Source organism: Lepidochelys kempii, chromosome 2 (genome assembly GCF_965140285.1).
Source record: "Lepidochelys kempii isolate rLepKem1 chromosome 2, rLepKem1.hap1, whole genome shotgun sequence".
NCBI classification, from domain to species: Eukaryota; Metazoa; Chordata; order Testudines; family Cheloniidae; genus Lepidochelys; species Lepidochelys kempii.
This window is the reverse complement of record NC_136381.1, coordinates 108,366,860-108,387,052: the sequence shown is the minus strand read 5'-3', so window position 1 is coordinate 108,387,052 and position 20,193 is coordinate 108,366,860. Positions and strand designations below refer to the sequence as shown.

The 20,193-nt window shown below is 39.7% G+C and overlaps 1 protein-coding gene across 4 annotated transcripts in view; it reads left to right on the top strand.

Annotated features, from left to right (window-relative positions):
• CDKAL1 (CDKAL1 threonylcarbamoyladenosine tRNA methylthiotransferase) overlaps positions 1-20,193 on the top strand; it is a 665,563-nt gene that overhangs the window by 265,235 nt on the left and 380,135 nt on the right. The window lies entirely within an intron of this gene.

Sequence of the window (20,193 nt, the reverse complement as noted above, 5' to 3'; positions counted from 1 at the left end):
TCAGTACTGTATCTTTTTACTGTTTATTCCTCATCTTTTATATATTTAACTAAAAGTGCATTCTGAAAAGCTACAGTGGAGTGGAGGCCTGATTTTAAACTGACAAAAGTAACTTATTAAGTTAAAAAGGGATCTGATATAAGGAAAAGATTGTTAGGAACAAAATCTGCCTTCAAGTATACACTCTTCTCATTACTCCCATTGATGTCTGAAGTTATTGTATGCATGTATCTGAGTGCCCATTGTGAGCTTTAATGATACTTAGGTCTCCATTTTGACAGTTTTTGTATCATATCTCTGTGACTATATAGCTATTAAATGTAGCTAGGGTGACCCGCTGACGGGCTTCGGCGGCACTTCAGTGGCGGGTACTTCAGACGCTGACGGGCTTCGGCGGCATTTCGGCGGTGGGTACTTCTTCCTTCGGTGGCAAGATTTATTTCCCGCCGCCGAACGTGCCGGGTGAGTGTAGCCATTGAAAAGGCGCTCCCCCTGCGACGGTCCTGATATTTTGGATTTAGCATCTGGTCACCCTAAATGTAGCAAACATACTTTACAGCCATGAAATACTACGCACTGATCACAGACTCTGTCTAGGAATAATAGGATGAGTCAAGGACCAAATTTCAACTGAAATATTGAATTTCTTGGGTTTTGTCAGTATTTGTCACAATGCTTAGTAGCAATATAGCAGTCCATTTTCAACAACTGATAAGGCTGTAGAACCAGTTCTCCAGTAACCCCTTTTTCTCATGGTTCTGATTTCTGACTCTGACCTACAGATAGTAGAATGGATTGCTATTTCCAGTGGTAGATTATTTTTTAGGATAATTACCAACCTTACAAAAATTGTTAGCTTACTCTTAAACTAAACCTAATTAAGGCCACTTTGATTCTAAATGAGTGTGTCCACACAGGGATTTAATGCAGTTTTTTTCATCTAGTTTAAATTCACACCTTTAGTTAATTTGGATTAATTTTCCTGCATATCCCTGTGTAGATGAGCTCTTAATCCTACTGCTCAAGTCTAAATGAAATGTACAATTATTTTACACATGCTGGGACAATATGGTCAGTCAAATAGATCATTGCAGATAAAAATCAGACATAGGTTGACTTTTTTTGAAGGCAGAAATAAATAAATTGTTTATATATGGGCTACAGAACTTACCAAGGTCATTTCATTGTGGTATGAAATAGGTGGAAGATGGGTGATGGGTGGAAGATGATGGGTGGCACAGTCATAACCTCTGTCTTTCAAGATTTAGGTTACTACTTTTCTCGGGGTTTTTTTACTTGTCTTACCACTGGTGTACTGGTGATGACTCTCGATATTTGTCATCATTTTCAAGGGTGAAAAGTAGTTCCACAATGGCTGCACACAGCAGGTTTCTCAGAATGTAAACACCATATAATCAATGAAGTGTGGGACGCAATTTATCACACTTACATTTTAACTGTGTCCATTTTAGCTGTCTTGCTTTAGAATGCTGTTTGAGATTTATTTTTTTTTTACATCAGTACCTTATTTGATCTATCTGACTTGTTCAAAAGTGGATTGGAAAAAGTGCTGAAATTTAGTTATTGGTACAGTACATTTCACTGAAAATTCAATTTGTGTCAGCTACATCATGAAAGGAAGAAGTGTTACAGTTACAATTTTTAGTGAACATTTGTGATCCTATATATTGGAAGGAGCTTGGAGAAGGCTACAATTTCAAATGATCAATTAAATTGTTCCTATTTTTAACTTTCCTCTTTCTTCTCTCGTGTCCCGTCCACCCTCCATCCCCCCGCCCAGGGCCCTACCTGGCTCCAAACTCCTGTCTATAGCATTGGTGCATGCAATCCAGTCTCTCCTGTCTCTACTCCTTTGGCTGCTCTACCAGATTAGCCCAGCATGCCCTGTCCAGCCACAAATTTCCCTGTATCTCCTTTTCAGATCTGTACATATAACAGAGAATTGATTAGGTAGGGAATTCATTGAGTATGGAGAATCTGTGATGGCAGCTTCTGCTTCCACCCATTGAGAGTCAGTCCATAACACTATCATAGTAGCATATCTTCTTCTGAAGAGGTGCTGCCTTATCCTTACACAGCCCTGGATCTGGCCCCACCTCTTTTTCTAATGTTGCTTTTGGTACGAATAGCTTCGCGGTGGCCCAATGTTTCCACCTTTACAAGCCCTAAGATTGCCCCCATGTTCACCGCTGCTTTGGATCCGTAATTATTTCTTTCTTGTGATCTTATTAATTTCTGTGTTTACAGTGTAAACACTTGGTGCTTCTACTGGCAACAAACTTTAAACTCCAAAGAAAATATTTCCAGTCCAGGGTCAGATCTTTTCAGATTCCAGAATAAGATCACAGAAACAACCCTTAGTGCATACTGCAATAAGGGCAGAAGAGGTTTCACAGGTTCTTAAGATGTCCAGAAGTAGATTAGTAAATCTAAATTTGTCTTAAGTGTCAGAAACCATGATAGGGATGGTCGGACCTAGTGGTCAGAGCTGTGGAAGTCAGGCTTTTAGGTAGGAGCCAGGGGTCAGAGCCGGAATCAGGAATTCAGAGCCGGGTTAAAATAAGGCTGGAGTAAGAACAAGGCTGGAGCAGGACTGGGAACAGGCCTGGAGCAAGAGCAAGGCTGGAGCAAGCTAAGACTTGTGGAATCTGTCACCACTAACAGGCAGGGGAGAAATGATGTTGAGCAGACTGAGCTGCTGTTTCTCCTTTGAGGCTTATATACCTGCCCTGAGAGTCATCAGAACAACTCCTGGTTTATGGATTGCCTGGAGCCTAGCGCAGGAATGACTCACAACATATGTGGTTTAATCAGGCTTTAATCAGTGGGGAGGCATGAGTCGTTGGGATACACAACGTAGTCCTCCTTTCTGTACTACTTACTCCTACTCCTATCACTTACCAGAAATTGTCACTCAGGGAGGCACTAGGGTTAGCTATTCAGACTCTTATATACAACAGGACAGCTATGAAGACCCTATGATTTCAGCAGGACTTGGGCTTTTAGTCTTGGTTCCCCAGGGTATTTCTACACTGCAGTAGAACACCTGCGTCTGGTCCATGTCAGCTGACACAGGCTTATGGGACTGCAGGGCTATAAAATTGCAGTGTAAATGCCCAAACTTGGGATGGGGTGGGGGTGGGATTTCTTGTGTTGAATCAGATTGATTTCCATGTCCTTATCCACATATCTCATTTGGTCCTCTGTTTTTATGTAGGCCTCAGACATGTGTAGTATGTGATTACCATATTTCAGCCCCTCATTTGCTTTTTATATGTCTGTTGGGAAAAGGGCCATTGAGCTATTTCACTATCTGCATGATCTCCTGATCTGGTTTCTCTGCCTATCAATTTGAAGTAAGTTCAGAAACCCATTCTGTAGCACAGCTTCATTTCCATCTAGGGAAAGATCTTATTTACCCTTTCCATGGTTTAATCAATATTGGTGCCTGTTTTCTGACCTACTTGGCCAGTCAGACTTTCCTCTGAACGATTCAACTGGATCAAAGATGGTCTGGTCCTCTTCCTTCTGGTGAAGTGTTTCTACTTCCTTAGTCTTCTGTTTCCTAGTTTGTGATGCCTCTTGGTACACTATCTAGGGAGCAGCTCTCTATTCAAGATTACAATTAGCCTCCCGGGTTATTGGCTCCTTCGAGTCTGAGACACCACAAGAATCCCATGCAGTCCCTTTTTCTGTCACTTCCATCTAGTTCATTATTAGGCCACTTACGATTGGGCAACAGGTTGAGTCGTTAGACTTTTCTTCCAAGTAACTAGGGCCGTAGGCTATTTGACTTGTAGATCCGCTGGCTTACTCACCCAGCAGGATTCTGGAAAAATTCTGCTTCTGCCATTAGAAATGATTTGGAGGACTGATGCTTTTTCATTCACCTGCTAAAAGAGGTATAGTTAAATCTAAACTAATCTGTCCCATATAGAAATTTCTATGGCTGCCATCATTGTGGTACTAGAACACGTAAATGAAAAGTGAATAACTCACTTGGTATTTCCAGATAGCTTTAAGACCCATTTTATTTTATTGCAGAAGGATCTGATTCCTCTTACCACTCTTTGTTGTTTCCCAAAACATTCCTTTCAGTTTTGTAGTGTTGTTTCTTCAGCCTGTTTCCATCATCAAGGAGATGAAGAGGCAGAACTCGACAGAAGAATTTCAAAGTGGAGTTTCACTTGTAATACTTGGTATGTCATATGCATCAGCTGGCTTGAAACTCACTGGAAAGAAAATGTTAAGCATGTGTGTGCTTCCAGTCCCGTTCTGTCCTTCTCAAGCAGAATAAACATATTGGTTCTACAGTCTAAAGGAGAGAGTAAGAGTCTTTCATTATTTCACCCAACATTTCATAATTTTCCATCTTAACCAGTTTTAGATTTCTATGGTAACTTTTAATTCACTCACACAGACACTTTATTCAGAGTTCTAGCACATTACACACCTTTATTTAATCATGTGAGAAATACACAGATCTATACAAAACTAATTAACCCTACAACATTTCCCCTTATTCTAGCTCACCCTTCCTTTGTGAGCCCTTGGGGGACTATCTGTTTTCAAGAAGGAGGGTCATCATATCCCTCTCCAGGTTTATCTGGCTCCTGCAGCAGCTTCCCTCATGTTAAGCTGATGGAAAATGGTTGAAGAGAGGGAGAAAATAGAGCGGCTTCTTCCCTTTATAACCTTCTAGTCTTCTCTGTTATGCAGGTTCCAGGTCAGCCTAAGCAGGTGACCACAGAGTCTTACCAGGTGACTTCATTGCTAGGTGACCTCTCCTTTTGCTAAACCAGTTCCTCTGGGTAGGGGCCAGTCTTTTGTCTGGAGTAATTAGATTTCAATGGAGGACCATCCAGAGATAACGACTCTCCTCAAACTCTTTGTGTTGACGACTGATTAGTCATTGCATACCTTGGAGGACTCCAGGACCACTTTGCGATCGCTTGTCATATACACACCTACAAGCAAACATAGATTTAGTAGATCTCAAACTGTGCAGAAATTCTTGGATTTCCAAAGACCGTCTGAGCCACCTAGAAGGAAATCTAGATTTCAAAAAAAGAAACCAGCCCCTACATCTGCTTTGACCCACGGTTCAGCATCTTTGAAGTATCAGTTTTGATAGAGTGGTTGAGAGTCAGGATCAATCCCACATTATGATCTTTTAGCTGCACCAGTTTACCCACCTTGTCTCCCTTTGGGGACTGCTTCTCTCACTTCCAGCTGACATGGGATCAGTTTATATCAGACAGTTGGGTGATGGAAACTTACTCTAGATGTCAGAGTCCAAAACAACTTTGTGAAAGTATAGAAGTACAAGATGATGACTCTTGCAACTATAATTCCATTGTTGGATCCAGGGGATTGTTTTTTGGCCCTGAGCCTTCAGGATGTGCATTTTTATGTCATGATTCATCCATTACACAAGAGATTCCTTTGGTTTCTGGTAGGCCAGGACCACTTGCAATACTAGGTACTCTCATTTGGATTTTCCTCTGCTTGAAGAGTATATTCACATGTTCTGGCAGTCACTGCAGGTCTTTGTCAAAAGTCAATAAATCTTTCCATACCTCAATGATTGGCTGATCAAAGGCTGGTCTTAAAATGAGGTTCTTTCTGCTGCACAGACAATCTTGACCCTATTACTCAGACTAGGTTTCCAGCTCAATATCAAGAAGTCCACGTTGATCCCATACAGTGAATAGAATTCATGGCGGCATGCCTGAAGCAGTAACAGCCAGAGCCTGTCTCCTCATGGACACGTACATGACACTGTCAGACCTTATCACAAGAATTCAAATAAGCCCTCAGACTTTGGCAAGAAATTGTCTCCAACTTTTGGGACATATGGCAGCTTGTACCTTCATAACGTGTCATGCAAAGTGTAACAAAGCAGCCTGTGGCAGGACACTACTGAGAGTATCAATTCAGGACAAATTGCTTAGAGCAGGGAAGTCACAGCCCAAGGCTGGGGGTCCTTTACTACTAAGGCACACCAAACCAGCCAAACAGAGAGGACTTCGGTTTTACTCCACTGGCTAACCAGAAGTCATACAAGCAATTTCCTTAGACACTCCAGTTTCCCAGTATCACTACCAGCGCCACTCCTTATGGGGATGAATGGTTATGAAAACGAATACCCCAGTAAATGAAAAAGTGTTCTCCTGATCCTGAAGGACCAAGCCGCAGACCCAGGTCAATATACCTGTCAGATCTTACCCGCAAATCGTGCTGTTGCCAATCCTTTAGAATCTAAAGGTTTATTCATAAAAAGAAAGAAATATAGATGAGAGTTAAAATTGGTTAAATGGAAAGAATTACATACAGTAATGGCAAAGTTTTTGGTTCATGCTTGTAGCAGTGATGGAATGAACTGCTGGCTTAAGTCAAGTCTCTGGAGTACATCCACAGCTTGGATGGGTCATTTAGTCCATTGTTCAGAGCTTCAGTTTGTAGCAAAGTTCCTCCAGAGGTAAGAAGCAGGATTGAAGGCAAAATGTAGGGGTTTCCATGGCCTTTTATATCCTCTGCCATGTGGAAGGACCTCTTTATTCTTGCTGTGGAAAATTACAGCAGACAAATGGAGTTTGGAATCACATGGGCAAGTCACTTGGCCATGCATGACTCAGTTTGCAGGCGGCAGCCATTGCTCACATGCTACCTTGAACGTTCCCAGGAAGGATCCTCAGATGTGGATTGGAGTCTCCCACGGTCCATTGTCAGCTAAGTGTTTCTTGATTGGGCACTTACTCAGAATAGTCCTTTCACAAGAACCTGACCAAATGCTTCACTGATGCTACTTAGAATCAAACACACTGAGATACAAGTACATAGCCAATATTCATAACTTCAAATACAAAAATGATACATGCATACAGATAGCATGATCATAACCAGCAAAATCATAACCTTTTCATAGTCACATTACTTGACCTCCTTCGTACAGGATTTGGTGCAACTATACGACCTTGGTTGCAACAATGATCTATATGGTCACAGTTCATGTCAATAACTTCACACAAGGTTACACCTTTACTGCTTCCGGGGGTGGCTTGGAACAACTTATTCACTGAACAAACACTGTCTAGCCAGATTGGTGTCAGTCCCTCATCAAGTCAGAGACTCCCTTAATTGATGGAAGGACCCTCAGAACTTCTGTGCAGGCGTCCCCTTTGTCCAGCTGTCTCCAACCATTAGCATAACAGATGGGACGGATGGTCTTTCCAAGAAGCTTGTTTGTACATCAAACTTCTGGAGTTGAGGGCAGTCAGGAATGCCTGTCTTCATTTTCTCCCATTAATCAGAGACAAATCTATCAAAATCATGACAGACAGCATAGCTTGCTTATTTTACATCAACAAGAAGGAGTGAGATCCCCTTCTCTTTTTGCTGAAGCAACCAAGCTATGCAACTAGCATGTAGCCAGTCACATCCTCATTTCAGCACTGTACCTTCCAGGCATACAAAACACCAAGGCTGATGGTGTTAGCAGACTCTAGTCCCAAAAATGTGAGTGGAAATTACTCTAGGGTTCTTCATTACATGTTTCTGACCTCGGGTCTCCAGAGGTGAACTTTATCACCAAGAAGAAATGCAGACAGTTTTGTTCAAGAAGGGTGTTGGGCCTTCCCTTACTGGGAGGTGCTTTCCTCATTCCAGGGAACTTCTGTACACTTTTCTCCCATGCCTCTAATACTAAAAGTGGTGAAAAGATGAAACAAGACAAAGCAAAGGTCATACTAATTGTTCAGTGTGGTCAAGATAGGCCTGGTATCCTTACCAGATTCACGTGGTCATTTGTCAGGCTTTCCATCTATTAGTCATTTCCTATCAAGATGTCAGTTGCACTTTTCACCCCAACCTAAGAATTCTGTCCCTCAAAGATTGGCTCCTCAAGGAAGAGAGACTTTCTTTTGAACAGTACGAAAGACTCCATGTGAAATAACTTCAAAAGTGAAAGAGATTCAACCATTGGCGTGACCAGTAGCGTCTTTCAGCTGCTCATTATTGCTCTTGGTTTTTCTGGGCTACCTTCTGGAATTGAAAAAGACAGGGTTATCTGTGATCTCTATCAGAGTCCTCTTAGCAGCTATAATGGCCTTTTATTGTCCGGGTAAGGGCTTCTCAGTGGCTTCTTCATCCCACGAAAGTGAGGTTTATCAGGGGTTGAGGAACCTTTTCCTTCAGATTAAAGAGTCCATTCCTGTTTGGGATCTGAACTTAATACTTAAATGTTTTATGAGAACTCCCTTTGAGCTGATGGCTACCTTAACCTATCCATGAAGATGGCCTTTTTGGTGGCTATCACTGTGGGCCTTCCCATTTATATTTCCTCCCCTCCCCCACACTGCCGGGAACAAGGTTTCATCACATCCATATCCTAAATTCTTACCTAAGGTGTCATCTGAGTTTTACATCAGCCAAATCATCCATCTCCCAGTCTTCCAGAAACCACATTAGTCCAGGCAGGATGCTGCTTTACACAGTTCGGATGTTAGTTGGTTGTTAGCTTTTTATCTCGACACAACCAAGCCATTCAGGAGGTCGTTCAGACTGTTTGTATCAATTGCTGTTAGGTCCAAAAGGTCTGCAGTCTCCACCCAGGTGGATTTCTGGTTGGATTAAATCTTGTTATGAATCTGCTAATATACAACCTCTCCTTACAGTGCTAAAGTCAAAGAGCTCTATCTATTTAGCTTAATTACAAATACCTTCTTGGGGAACAGGCATTTAATAATGGTCTCTTCAGTCTAGCAGAGAAAGATTTAACATGATCCAATGGCTGGAAGTTGAAGCTATACAAATTCAGGTTGGAAATAAGCTGTAAGCTTTTAACAGTGTCAGTAATTAACCATTAGAACAATTTCCTTGCAGAATTATTTTTGCTTGTGTTGCCAATTACTCTCTGATAAGAGAATGAAGCTATCTTGAATTGGCATAAACCCTGTCCTAGGTTACTGAATCTCTCTTTCTCTCTCTAATTTACTTAGCTCTTGGTATTTTTTAAACAAATTATATTACAATGGGAATAAAATGACACAGGCCCAAATTTTCCAAATCAAGCACAACTAATTTGTCTACAAAAATGAATGCACACTTTTGGTTCTTGTACATAAACATAAGAACACAAGAATGGCCATACTGGATCAGACCAATGGTCCTTTCAGCCCAGTGTCCTGTCTTCCAACAGTGGCCAATGCCAGGTACTTCAGAGGGAATGAACAGCACAGGTAATCATCAAGTAATTCATCCCCTCACCCATTCCCAGATTCTGGCAAACAGACACTAGGGACGCTTTAGAGCATGGTTTTGCATCACTGCCCATCCTGGCTAATAGCCATTGATGGACCTATCCTCCATGAACTTATCTAGTTCTTTTTTTGAACGCTGTTTTAGTCTTGGCCTTCACAACATCCTCTGGCAAAGAGTTCCACAGGTTGACTGTGCGTTGTGTGAAGAAATACTTCCTTTTGTTTGTTTTAAACCTGCTGCCTATTAATTTCATTTAATGACCCCTAGTTCTTGCATTATGTAGGAGTAAATGACACTTCCATATTTACTTTCTCTACACTAGTTCTGATTTTATTGATCTCTATTATATCCCCCTTTTGTCATCTCTTTTCCAAGCTGAAAAATGCCAGTCTTATTAATCTCTCCTAAATGGAAGCTGTTCCATACCCCTAATCATTTTTGTTGCCTTTTTCTATATCTTTTCCAATTCCTATATAGCTATTTTGTGATGGGGCTACCAGATCTGCACACAGTATTTAAGATGTGGACGTACCATGGATTTATATAGAGGCAATATGATATGTTCTGTCTTCATTATTTATTCCTTTCCTAATGATTCTGACTGCCGCTGCACATTGAGTGGACATTTTCAGAGAAGAATCCACAATGACTCCAAGATCTTTCTTGAGTGGTAACAGCTAATTTAGACCCCATCATTATATGTATATAGTTAGGATTATGTTTTCCAATGTTCATTACTTTGCATTTATCCACAAAGTCATGCAGTTTTGAGAGATCCCTTTGTAATTCTTCCCAGTCTGCTTTGGACTTAACTATCTGGAAGCTCTTAGGGGACATGTGCATATAAAAAGATCATTCTACTATATGATTTTATTCCTTAATCAAAAACTTTTTTATTCCTGGATGTCCTTTTGTTATCAAAATAGACTTATTTCACTCCCTTTAATCATTGCTAGATCTGAAGAAGAGCTCTAAGTAGCTCAAAAGCTTGTCTCTTTCCCCGGTCCAATAAAAGATATCACCTCACCAACCATGTCTCTCTAATATCCTAGGGCCAACATGGCTACAACAACACTGCTAACAGCTGGTGTTGATGTCAGATGAACAGAAGATACTGTAGGCTTTCTACAGGAGACAGCACACAAGCAGAGGTAGGGGCGTAGTGCCAGAAATCAGGGGGTTTACAAACAAATTGATGTCATGTAAGGGAAGCATGTAACCCATTCACACCTTCTCAGAATTGCTGTTTGTGGATTTTATAGAGCAATAATTATTGCTTTGGAATTATTTGATGCAATTAAACTGCATTAGTCTTGCATGATAACTATTGTGATTTTGGCAATGATTTAGGTTCCTATTAGGGCAATCTTAATTCCTTTGCCAGCATATGATACTTCACAGAGGGATAGCAAGGTCCCAAAGAGCACTTTCAGATGCTCCAGGTTTTTTTGTCAAATTAAGTATGCTATTGGTTAGGAATCAGATGTTATTACAGTGGGGTCAAATTGTTGGCCTAATGTTCATTACTGCTTAAGGAAAAAGTGAAATTATTTCAGAACTAATAGACGTCACAGGAATGACATGTCAGCTCAGAAGAATGAGCACAGTTATACACTGTTTGACTTTCCTGTCTTTTGCTATGGGTTCAAGTCTCCCAGTTGTGCTTTACTTTCCTTCAGTAAAGGTATTTACCAGTTATGTATATATACATAAATACAAGGGGAAATAGATGGAAAATAAATCCATATAGCCAGATGAAAATAAAACCTCCCATAAAATCTAACTTCAGTAAAGTTTTATAACAACTCAGAATCAATTAAACTTGTCTTACTTTGAATATTTCTCCCTCTGAGGTTTGTGCCACTGACTCTCTGTGGCCTGGTGTCACTTTTGGCTTCCTTTGTCCCCTCAGCTGGGAAAACATGTCTTCTGCAGGCTGCTGTTAGACTGTGCTTATCTTATTTGAAGGTTTTGTGTCAAGGGGAGCTGCTGCTGCCTCTTTAATATGGCTGATGAGCAGCCAAGGTTGGTTTCTGGTGCTATGGTGTGACTGCCTGGAAGTTTAGCTACTGGTCTTTTTTAGAGTATAAACAGGCTGAGAATTATCTGGATTCGTTCTTACTGTGGCATGGCTTCCTCTGGAGAAGAATCCAGATTATTGTTGACAATAATCTCTTTTTTCCATACAGATGAAGCTATGGCTTTTGCAGAGAATTGGAAGGCTGCCTTCTCTGCTATTCACTTAGGATTAGCAAAACATGAGGAATTATGGGGAGGTAATTCTATTGACTGTTTGGAACATATGCCATTATTAATGAGAACGAAATCTTTGAATCTTTAAACATCACTGATTCCTGGAGTGGTACAGTAAAAGCTTTGTTATCCGGCATGTTGTGGGAGTGTGGGGCTGCTGGTTAGTCAAAAATTCTGGTTAAGAGTTACCAATGGAGGGAGGGAGTTTGGGTGCGGGAGGGGGCTTAGGGCTGGGGGTTGGGGGTGTGGGAGGGGGCGCGGGCTCTGGGAGGGAGTTTGGGAGTGGGAGGGGGCTCGGGGCAGGGGCTTAGACCATGGGAGGTGTTTCGGGGTGCCGGATCTGGGCGGCTCTCACCTTGGGAGGCTCCCTGCAAGTGGTGACATGTCCTTCCGCCTCCTAAGTGGAGGCGCAGCCAGGGAGCTCTATGCGCTGCCCCTGCAGCTCCCATTGGCCGCGGTTCCCGGCCAATGGGAGCTGCAGAGCCAGCGCACGGAGCCCCCATGGTGGTTCCTCTGCCTAGGAGCAGTAGGGACATGTTGCTGTTTCCGGGGAGCCACGCGAAGCCAGGTAGGGAGTTTGCCAGTCCTGTGCCAAATAGATTTTTAAAGGCTATCAGAAATGCCGGTTTCTAGAGCTTTCCAGTTGGTAAAGTGCCGGATAACACAGTTTTTTTGTATTACATATTGTTTATACTCTGCTGGATTTGGGATCTCACTTCCTGGGTGACAAATGAAGTTTTCCGACCAGCTGTTGGCAAACATTGAATCCCTGTGTTCATCTGATCACTGATGAACCATAAGTTATAATTTGTATGTTTTGTAAAAAGAGTTGATTGAATGCCTACATGATGAGTACTGTGTCTGAGATTTGTGCCTACTATATAGTCGTCTTACTTTTAAATGTTAAAATTAATTTTTAAGGATAAACAGTATACACAGTATACTAATACATCTCATAATTCACAGTAGACACTTGATTTTAGAACATAAAATCCATAAATATTTTTGACTGTAATATAACAGTCTGTACATATTTCAGAGTAACAGCCGTGTTAGTCTGTATTCGCAAAAAGAAAAGGAGGACTTGTGGCACCTTAGAGACTAACCAATTTATTAGAGCATAAGCTTTCGTGAGCTACAGCTCACTTCTTCAGATGCATCTGAAGAAGTGAGCTGTAGCTCACGAAAGCTTATGCTCTAATAAATTGGTTAGTCTCTAAGGTGCCACAAGTCCTCCTTTTCTTAGTCTGTACATAGCGACCAAGTAGTACAAGGGTTGCCAACTCTCCAGGATTGGCCTGGAGTCTCCTGGAATTGGCATTGGTCTTCCAGTGACTACTGAAAGCTATCTGGGAGATTTTAATAGTATATTTTAAGAAAATGACATTACGTTATGTCGGGGGTTGGGGAGGAGGTGTGTGTGGCGTGGGGAGAGGAAGTCTCCCAGAATAGCTTCAGTCAGAGTTGGCAACCCTAAGTAGTACACATACTTATGCTGGATTTCCTCAGTTTGTACATCTAATTATAGTTCAGGATAGACACTTAGAGCTGGATCCTTAACAAATGTAAATTGATGTGTAACTACACTATCTGAGGATCTGGTCTTTGATATTAAAATACATACTTTTTATATACATGTTTAGTTCTAGCATGTATGACAGGCCGACAGGCTAAAAATCTTTTTGGCCTATTCTTTTCTCTTTTGTTGGTATTTTGTTATTTTCTAATTTTATGTATTTATATATACTATATATATCTGCTCCATTTTAATACAGTACTTAAAAAAATACATATATAGATGCACTAATGTGTGTTTCTGTTGAAAGGTGTGTACATACGAACACAATCTTTGCCTTGTCATTCATTTTTTGTTGTAGCATCAGAAAAGTTAGTATTCTAAAACTTGCAGTAACCACACTGTTGTAGCAGAGAGATGTAAAAAAGTTGTTTACAGTGGAAAGTATAATGATCTATGATTGGGTTTTTGTTTTTTTGTTTTTTTGCCTGTGGTCTCTTTCCAGTGCAACTTACTGTAACTCACAACTAAGGTCAATATTTCCTAATTAGAGAATTTAAATGGAGCCTGGATTATATAGTAATTGAAAAGTGGGTATTTTTAAATTACCATACAAATCCTGTAATGATAGCTTTTCATATTTAAGTAATGGAATATTAAATAATGTTCATGATTTTATTTGCATACCATCGTCCTGCTGAGTTGCTCAAGGTGCTGCATAATAACAATCATTTTCTAAATGATTAAAAAAGCTACTCTTAAAATAAAAAAAATTCTGTCGTATATCAGAAAAAAGGTGTTGGGGGAGAGTGGGACCAATAAGGGTCTTACTGCTCCCCAAAAGAAACAAACAAGAAAACACTCTTGACTGTTGTGGGTGAATATTAAGGTGATGGTTAAAAGGAGGAGTGATATTGAAGAGAAGTGAATTCCACACCACACCTATGTACCACTACAGCAAAGGCTTCATGACTGTGAACTTAATACTCCAATGGTGGGAACTTAATACTCCAATGGTGGGAATCTGTAATGAGAAGACATTTTATGTATACAGAATAAATTTGTGTTATATTTATCATGAAGACCGTGGGTCCATCTCATACATGGATAGTCTCGCATCTTCAAGCATACCTAAACCTTGGGTGAAAGAAAATCTATAAGAAAGGTGTGTTTTCTCAAACCCTGCTTCAACCATGTTTCCACGTTAACAATAATCTTAACCTATGTTTTTATCAACCTTATCTGAGAAATAAGTAGGCAATGGGACTCACACAGGACTCTGAGAGTATGAATGTAGTAACACTTCTAGTTTTTGTACAGTCTAGCTGCACAGTCAGCTGAGAGTGATCTGCCTAATCTTTTATCAGTTCTAAGCTTGGGAATGCATGCCCGGCTTACCACAGGGAGAAGGTTGGTTAGTTTCTTTTCAGAATATCTGTGCTGTCTGTTCTTTATTACTCTGAGTGGAACGTATCGAGATGTACTAGTTTTGGATGTTGCTGGACCTATGGGAGACTGATCAAGCAGCTTATGTAAAAGAAAAAAGAGCACTTTAAGCAAACTGAAACTTAGTTATTAGTCAGGTTGGGTGGCTCCAGAATGTTAGTGGGAAAAGGAAGCCTATTCCAGAGCTCAACTACCCTTACAGTCTAACTTCAATCTCCCTTGCTGCAGATTAAGCCCATTACTTCTTGTCATACCTTCAGTGAATGTGGAGAACAATTGATCACTGTCCTCTCTATAACAGCCCCTAACATATTTGAAGACTGTTATCAGGTCCCCCACTCAGTCATCTTTTCTTAAAACTAAACTATAATATCAGAGACAGGGCAGCCCACTGTGGAACCCCACTAGATATGTCCTCCCAGTTTGGCAGCCAGTCACTGATAACTAATATTTGAGTATGGTCTTTCACCCAGTTGTGCACCCACTTTATAGTAATTTAATCTAGACTGCATTTTTCTAGTTTGTTTATGAGAATGTCAGGTGGGGACTGTATTAAAAGCCTTACAAAATCAAGATATATCACGTCTACTGCTTTCCCCCATCCAAACACTGTCAAAGAATCAAAATAGATTGGGTTGGGATGATGTGTTCTTGACAAATCCATTCTTGCTATTCCTTATAATCCTGTTATCCTCTAGGTGCTTACAAATTAATGGGCCACTTCATCTTGAATGATCTCTTAGACTACGTGCTAGCTACTTATGCTAAACTGTCTCTTTGACCTTGTATTTAGCTGTGACACTATGTGCAGCTTGAAAGCTTGTCTCTCTCATCAATAGATGTTGGTCCAATAAAAATATTTCCTCACTTACATTGTCTCGCTTGTGTAAGAAGGGCCAATTTTATTTTCTTCTTTAATTAACCTCCTGTTTTCATGACAAGCTGCATATGTCCCACTGTTTCCTATTGAGTATTACTTCTGCCTATTTTTGTGCCAAGCTGTCCCTTATTTAGGAGTTTTTCAGTCCCTAATTCAGACATGGCGGACTCTAACACATGATCTTATGACCAAACTACGTTGGCTCCCCAAAGAATATTGTCCCTCCTGTTTTCATGACAAGCTGCATATGTCCCACTATGCTGTTACCTTTTGAGCATTCTTTTGAAAGCATTTCCTTTGCAGTGCTGTAAATCTATTCATCCCCGAGGTAAAAAGAACTGAACTCCCAGTACTCTGATCCCCTGAATGGTGGAATTAAGTTACTCCCATTGGAAATCCCCTGCCCAGCCCTCCACCAGTGTAATTTGATACTGAACTTCATCAATCTGATTTAAAGGGACACTTTCATTCTTTTCTTACTATTTTCTGAATTCCTGCTGCAAGACATGAGTTTCTATTCTTCCTAAAACAGCTGTGCACAAATTTTGGTTTTATTAATTATTTTTAAGTCAATGGAAGCAAACTGATGTCTAGCACTTTTTTAGGCATTTTGTTGATGTGTGTGGACATTAAGAATAATTTAAGCAAAGGTCAAGTATGAAAATTGTCACTCATCACATGTTTATCTAACTTATTTTTAAGCTAATATGCAAGTGTCCAACAATCACATGACTTTTGCATTGTAGATTAGTGCCAGACTTAGTGTCTTGTTTTGTTTTTAAGAAATAAACATTTTGTGGTTTTTGGTTTTGTTGCATAAGTGTGTGAGTCACGAGCATAGTGTGTTCCTTCAAAACTTTGGTTGTTTGGCAGAAAGTAGGTTGTGGCTCAGCATCTAGTGCTGATATCAGACTAAAAATTGCAGCTGGGAAAGTGTTTACAACAGGATTTGTTTAGTCATCTTTATTCTTCTAGTTCTCAGTACTTCTTTGTTGGATAAACTGGCTTTGACATTGATATAGGCTGCGTTTTCGTCAAATTAGATTTTGCTTGATTATTCTGTTGCTTTCCAAAGTTAGGGAACAAATATTCATGCCTGTTCTTAATGTTGGTATCGATTTAGTATTACTCCTCATACAGAAGCCTTTTGTCTTTAATTTTCTAGAGAAATATTTTTTAAAACCTAATGCTGTAAATTTAATTTACATTACTTTTTTACTTCAGCACTCAGACATGTAACCAGGAGCCAAAATGAGAGGTTTCAGAAAAGAAATAGCAGAGCAAAAATTTTAATTGTATGTGAATTAATTTATGCAATAAATAACGCTTTCTAAAACTCTAGCTTCATGATTCAACATTGCTGAGTAAGTTAACTTAGTGATGTAAATTACAGTAATATAATAGCAATTCCTGGCCCTAATTCAGTGGTGATTTAAATGACTGTGGTGTGTTTGGTGTAAATGGTAATGATAACATACACTAGTATGGGCATCCTGTCAGCATGAAGGACAAGTGTAATTAATGCTGTACTGGGTTAGTTTGTGTCTGTCATTTATAAGGGAATCCGAAATTTATAAGGGGACCTAAATTTCAACTTGGCCAGCTGAGCACATGTGAAAGCATCTACTGCATTGTCTGCAGTAGATCCTCAGAACCTATTAGCTAACATCTACCATTACTATTGTACCAAGTTGAACAAATCCAGCAATAGCAAGCTTCCTTATCTCACTCCTATGGAAAAGAATGTCTCCAACCTGCCAACTAAATTTCAAATAAGAAACTGCATAAGAATAAGGCTATTCTTGCTGAGAAATGGTGTGTAGGCAATAGATCCCTGGTACAGTTTATGAAAACAGTGATGAAATATAAACAACCAGATTAGGACCTGCTTTCTATGTTTTGGGGAAAATACATCTTTAGAAGAGAAAAAGATATGCACAGTTTCCATCCACAAGTGCTAGGACTGAGGTTTTGGGTAGTAAACATTTTGTGACTCCAAGTATATTTGAGAGCAGTTGAATGGTGTATTTGTGCTTTTACCCACTTGTCTTTTAGGGTTTCCACCACTTTAGGTTCGTCCCACAAATAAGGATGGAGAAAGCTTTCACGCGTGTTCATAAGTCCTTCGGCAAAAAACAGGGAAGGCAGGACCTGATTTTCTCCATAATTCTGATTTTAAAAGAGTGTGTAGGGCCAAAGAAGTTAACTTTGAAGATTTCTTTATAAGAAAGAAACAAAAAACCACAAGCAAAACTTCATTTCGTTTTCTATATTTTCTTTAAACTTCATTTAAAATCTTGTAAAGATTTTTTTTATAAGCAACGTTACTGTACCCCCTGCATTTAGAAACTTTTAGCTTCCCCTGCTTTCTAACCCACCTCCTGCTTTCATTTGCCTTTAGTAGTCTATAGGGGTGATGCTAATTATGTTTTATTTAATTATGAATTACTCTCCTGTCATGAATCCATTGGTGAGGGTAATGATGGACTGTGGAAATAAAATTGCTTTTTATTTAAGGAGTACTACTATAAATATTTAAGGAATACAGTGGGTTAATCTTTATGAACTATATAGATCAGATGAAACTGTTTTTATGTTTATCCTCTGACTTACATTTACCTTTTGAGAAATGTATAATTTAATGGAATAGACGCTGCCTCTGTGCATTTCACTGAGATCAAAACACAAAGCTACAAGTTTTATAATCTGCCTTAGGCACTGAACCATACATTTATATCCACATAATGGCCTTTTTCTTTTGGTACTGTGACAGGTGTGATAGTTGAGTTGCTCCACATCTCTGTTGTTAGACACACTGATTTCAGTTTTTTCTCCTTTTTAATTCCTGCTTCAGTTGTGCTTGTGTCACATGGGTTTGTTTCTCTAAGGTTAGCAGTGAATTTTGGGTTCATGAGAATCTAAGTATGACCAAGGGGAAATTCATAACAGAACTTATTCATTTTGCCAGGTTCTCAGTGAGATCTGTTTGCAGTTTGGGTTCTCACAGACACAATTCCAAGGAAACCTCAAGGTGTACAAATCTGCCAAGATGGGCTGACCAAAATCTGTTTGTTTCACACAGTTCTAGTACCAGCGTAACCTTGGTCTTAAACCCTTAGAGGAAAGTTAATGGTGTCTGTGAAAGTATTTTTCCTGCCCTGGGAAGGAGCCCTGCCTGATTTATTGAACAACGTGATTCCTTGCCTCATTGGCTTGTACATTCTGTAAGACGTCGTGAAATTCTGGCTTCATTGAAATCAATGGCAAAACCCCCATTGACTTCAGTGTGGCCAGGATTTCCACCCAGTGGTCTAATGCTGAAAGCAATCTAGTGCTGTCTATCAAGTAGTTCCATTCTATAGATTTTGTTCTGCCCCCCTTTTTTTTTTAAGAACAAGAACATAAAGCAATACATATTTGTTAAAAAGATGTAAAAAGAACATTAAAATGACAAAGTAAACACTTTAGATATGGCAAAGGTAATTATCCTTGAGAACAACCTTATCTAGGCTCCCATTTGCTTAGTGGGAGTTGTGCTGGGCCCTAAAATAATCTAACTGCTGATCTGCTTTAGCTTGCTCTTTTTCTCCCTTTTTGGTTTTCCTTTTTCTCCACCAATGACTCTTCATTTAGATTAGTACCTCTATTTTTCTGTGTATTCATATTCCTTAATATTCAGGAGCAGGGTATCTTCTGCATTTTCTGGACTATGATGCCTAGAATGCCTGTTAGAGCCTGAATCTCCATTGGACTTTCTGTCCTGGTTTTCTATGCTCCAGTTTGTACATGAAGCAAATGTACATTTGTGGTCTCTTTTATTTTCTTTAAATGTCTGACCCTGTCTATAGCTAATTCTGGGGGGGGAAAAAGTCATTTAAAAAGAAAAAATAGTATCTATGATAACTCTAAATACATAAAAACTATGGTGTTCTTATTTGTTTTAAAAAATAAAAAGGAAAAGAGAAAAAGAAGCAAGCAAGCCACAATTTCTCTGAGAATTGGCAATAATTGACCTGGAATAGTTTCAGACTTGCCACAGACTTGACTGGTTAAAGAGAAAATTAAAGCATAAAAAGCTAATAAGTAACTGGGAAGCAATTAGGCTATTCCAATCAACAAGACACAGGCCACTTCAGGAGAGGCACAGACAGAACTGCATGAATGTAAGACAAAAGGCAGACTTTTTTTTAAGATGGAAAAAAGACATCTCAGTTGAGGAGTCATTAGAGCAGGAAAATCCGAGAGAAAGATGGAGCAGTTCAGGATGATCAGTTATTTAATAGCCAACACTTCAGTTTCCTTTTCCTACATGATCCTAGTGCTTTTCACCATTGCTACTGATAGAGCTTAACCAATGGTAGTAGTGGTGGGAAAGTTTTTTGGCAAAAAAAACCTTGCATAGACAAAATAATTGGGAAGGGCTTCTTTTCAAGTGATAAATATTGCATTTCTGTTTTTATTATGCAATTACTTTCGCTATTATTTTGCGCAGACAATTAAGGCCCATTTTCCCACAGACATTTTACAAATGCTTTTTTGGGAAATGTGTCTGATAACTATCTCAAGTGTCTAAATTAAGCTTTTGAGTTTCAACACTGCTGAAATATAAGAACACCCCCCACCCCCTGCCCGGATGTTTTGACCAGTGTTAAAACAATACCTTTTATCCCAAGAATCAGAGTTTGGTACCTGTTGTATGTTACAGAATGGACTCTAACCTAATGTTTCCTGTGAGATTTCATCACTCTAAAAGGTTCTGTCCCAAAAGCCATTCAGGAAGTGAAAACAATAGCTCTTATCACAGGCTGTGGTCTAC